Genomic DNA, 4382 nt, shown 5'->3' on the forward strand with positions numbered 1-4382 from the left:
CTGTGCACAAGTAGTGGTCMAAACAGAAATGGTTTGTCGAGACCARTGTGGAAAAACTTGACTGAAATGGTCTTACAATGCAAAAATAATTCTCCCGTCTTGTACCTCAAACCATTTAATCAAACCTCCTGTTCTTATCTTATTTACATAGCTAACAGCAGCTCTAAAAACATTCAGTACTTTGTAATAATCAGTCCTGCAGGTGGTGGATGTACTCAGTACTGTATAATAACCAGTGCTGCAGGTGGTGGATGTACTCAGTACTGTATAATAACCAGTGCTTGCAGTGGTGGATGTACTCAGTACTGTATAATAACCAGTGCTGCGGTGGTGGATGTACTCAGTACTGTATAATAACCAGTGCTGCAGGTGGTGATGTACTCAGTACTGTATAATAACCAGTGCTGCAGGTGGTGGATGTACTCAGTACTGTAATAATAACCAGTGCTGCAGGTGGTGGGTTTATTCTTCCATCGGCCCTGGGTATCTGGGAGAGCCTAAAGCCATGGTCAGGGACAGAACAGACAGCTCTCCTCTCTCTCTTCGCGTATGTGGTCTGGAGTGGGTTACCAAAGTTATCAGGGGTATAGTTCCCTACTGTTCTCATGCATTTTAGCGGTAAAGGGGATACGTTGTGTGCTTTAAGTACATAATATTATGGTCATTATGTTATTTGGAATATATATATATATATACAGTTGAAGTCGGAAGTTTACATACACCTTAGCCAAATACATTGAAACTCAGTTTCTCACAATTCCGGACATTTATTCCTAGTAGAAATTCCCTGTCTTAGGTCAGTTATGATCACCACTTTATTTAAGAATGTGAAATGTCAGAATAATAGTAGAGAGAATTATTTATTTCAGCTTTTATTTCTTTCATCACATTCCCAGGGGTCAGAAGTTTACATACACTCAATAGTATTTGGTAGCATTGCCTTTAAATTGTTTAACTTGGGTCATGTGTTTTGGGTAGCTGGGTGAAGTTTGGCCCATTCCTCCTGACAGAGCTGGTGGTACTGAGTCAGGTTTGTAGCCTCCTTGCTCGCACAAACTTTTTTAGTTCTGCCCACAAACTTTCTATGGATGAGGTCAGGGCTTTGTGATTGCCACTCCAATACCTTGACTTTGTTGTCCTTGAGCATTTTGCCACAACTTTGAAGTATGCTTGGGTCATTGTCCATTGGAAGACCCATTTGCGACCGAGCTTTAACTTCCTGACTGATGTCTTGAGAGTTGCTTCATATTATCCACATAATTTTCCTACCCTGCATGAAGCCAGTCCCTCCTGCAGCAAAGCACCCCCACAACATGATGCTGCCACCCCCGTTCTTCACAGTTGGGATGGTTGTTCTCGGCTTGCAAGCCTCCCTTTTTCCTCCGAACATAATGATGGTCATTATGGCCAAACAGTTCCATTTTTGTTTCATCAGGCCAGAGGACATTTCCAAAAAGTGCGATCTTTGTCCCCATGTGCAGTTGCAAACCGTAGTCTGGCTTTTTTATGGTGGTTTTGGAGCAGTGGCTTCTTTCTTGCTGAGCGGCCTTTCAGATTATGTCGATATAGGACTCGTTTATTGTGGATATAGATCCTTTTGTACCTGTTTCCTCCAGCATCTTCACAAGGTCCTTTGCTGTTGTTCTGGATTGATTTGCACTTTTCACAACAAAGTATGTTCATCTCTAGGAGACAGAACGCGTCTTTTCCTGAGCGGTATGACGGCTGCGTGGTCCCATGGTGTTTATACTTGCGTACCATTGTTTGTACAGATGAACGTGGTACCTTCAGGCATTTGGAAATTGCTCCAATGATGAACCAGACTTGCGGAGGTCTACAATCTTATTTCTGATGTCTTGGCTGATTTCTTTTGATTTTCCTATGATGTCAAGCAAAGAGGACCTGAGTTTGAAGGAAGGCCTTGGAATACATCCACAGGTACCTCTCCAATTGACTCAAATGATGTCAATCAGCCTATCAAGAAACTTCTAAAGCCATGAATAATTTTCTGGCATTTTCAAACTGTTTAAAGGCACAGTCAACTTAGGTTATGTAACTTCTGACCCACTGGAATTGTGATACAGTGAATTATAAGTGAAATAATCTGTCTGTAAACAATTGTTGGAAAAATGACTTGTGTCATGCACAAAGTAGATGTCCTAACCGACTTGCCAAAACTATAGTTTGTTAACAAGAAATGTGTGGAGTGTTGAAAAACGAGTTTTAATGACTCCAAACTAAGTGTATGTAAACTTCCAACTTCAACTGAGGCCAGTCATATATATATATCCATACCATAATATTATGTAGTAATAGATATCCAAATGTATATTATCCATACCATAATATTATGTAGTAATGCTATATATACAGTACCAGTCAAAGTTTGGACACACCACCTCATTCAAGGGTTTTCTTTATTTTTACTATTTTCTACATTGTAGAATAATAGTGAAGATATCAAAACTATGAAATAGCAACATATGGAATCATGTTGTAACCAAAAAAAACTGTTCAACATATCCAAATATTTTTTATAATTTAGATTCTTCAAAGTAGCCACCCTTTGCCTTGATGACAGCTTTGCACACTCTTGGTATTCTCTCACCAGCAAAACCAGAAATCAGCTTTTTGTGGATTTGGAACATTTCTGGGATCTTTTATTTCAGCTCATGAAACATGGAACCAACACTTTACATGTTACATTTTACTAGGCAAGTCAGTTAAGAACAAATACCTTATTTACAATGACGGCCTAGGAACAGTGGGCTAACTGCCTTGTTCAGGGGCAGAACGACAGATTTTTACTTGTCAGCTCAGGGATTCGAACTTGCAACCTTTTGGTTACTGGCCAAACGCTCTAACCCCTAGGCTACCTGCTGCCCCATTTTATATTTTGTTCAGTATATAGTAAAGAACAACAAACAAACAGGTTGATATGTTATACCGTATCACAGAATGTGTGATAGGATCAGTTGGTCTGCATGTTGTATGTCCTTACAATGGATATTTAAGCATTTCAGGGACCCAGCCAGTGGCATACATTCCACTGTGTGGATATTTAAGCATTCAGGGACCCAGCCAGTGGATACATTCCACTGTGTGGATATTTAAGCATTTCAGGGACCCGCCAGTGGCATACTTTCCACTGTGTGGATATTTAGCATTTCAGGACCCAGCCAGTGGCATACATTCCACTGTGTGGAATATTTAAGCATTTCAGGGACCAGCCAGTGCATACATTCCACTGTGTGGATATTTAAGCATTCAGGGACCCAGCCAGTGGCATACATTCCACTGTGTGGATATTTAAGCATTTCAGGGACCCAGCCAGTGCATACATTCCACTGTGTGGATATTTAAGCATTTCAGGGACCCAGCCAGTGGCATACATTCCACTGTGTGATATTTAAGCATTTCAGGGACCCGAGCCAGTGGATACATTCCACTGTGTGGTATTTAAGCATTTCAGGGACCGAGCAGGTGGCATACATTCCACTGTGTGGATATTTAAGCATTTCAGGGACCCAGCCAGTGGCGTACGTTCCACTGTGTGGATATTTAAGCATTTCAGGGACCCAGCCAGTGGCGTACGTTCCACTGTGTGGATATTAAGCATTTCAGGGACCGAGCCAGTGGCATACATTCCACTGTGTGATATTAAGCATTTCAGGGACCGACCAGTGGCATCATTCCACTGTGTGTGTGGTGTAATCTGATACCTGTGAACACTACTGGTGTTAGAAAATGATGACGAGATTTGGTGTTCTCTAAAAAGGAGAGCTGTTGCCCTGTGAGTCTAGTTGGAGCAGAGGAGGATGTAGACAGATAAATACATAGCAAAATGTGTGGTCCTCTCTGTTTTCAATACGATCCTACAATAAATATGATTATATTGTACACATCATTCTATCATGTTTGCAGTCAAAATATTCCAAACATTATAATCACAAATCTTAAAGTGAAAATGTTTCATTGCTGCCAAATGCCAACAATATTTTGTCACTATGTAAAATATTATAAATATCTCTAGCTACCTCTTTTGGCTCATTACACTCTCTCTCCATCTACAGTAGGGGGAGATAAATAGCTTCCATCTACAGTAGGGGGGGATAAATAGCTTCCATCTACAGTAGGGGGATTAATAGCTTCCATCTACAGTAGGGGGAGATAAATAGCTTCCATCTCCAGTAGGGGAGATAAATAGCTTCCATCTACAGTAGGGGGGGATAAATAGCTTCCATCTACAGTAGGGGAGATAAATAGCTTCCATCTACAGTAAGAGGAGATAAATAGCTTCCATCTACAGTAGGGGAGATCAATAGCTTCCATCTACAGTAGGGGGAGATAATGCTTCCGTCTACAGTAGGGGGAGATAATAG

General features: G+C 40.9%; 1 long non-coding RNA gene across 1 annotated transcript; it reads right to left on the bottom strand.

The window, feature by feature from the left end:
* Positions 1 to 209: 209 nt before the first annotated feature.
* Positions 210 to 1144, bottom strand: LOC139023317 (uncharacterized). The gene is made up of 2 exons (XR_011474455.1): positions 431 to 1144; positions 210 to 305 (listed from the first exon to the last, which is right to left on the bottom strand). It is a non-coding gene; the product is annotated as an uncharacterized lncRNA (long non-coding RNA).
* Between the last annotated feature and the right edge of the window lie 3238 nt (positions 1145 to 4382).

Source organism: Salvelinus sp. IW2-2015, linkage group LG3, assembly GCF_002910315.2.
Source record: "Salvelinus sp. IW2-2015 linkage group LG3, ASM291031v2, whole genome shotgun sequence".
Classification (NCBI taxonomy): domain Eukaryota; kingdom Metazoa; phylum Chordata; class Actinopteri; order Salmoniformes; family Salmonidae; genus Salvelinus; species Salvelinus sp. IW2-2015.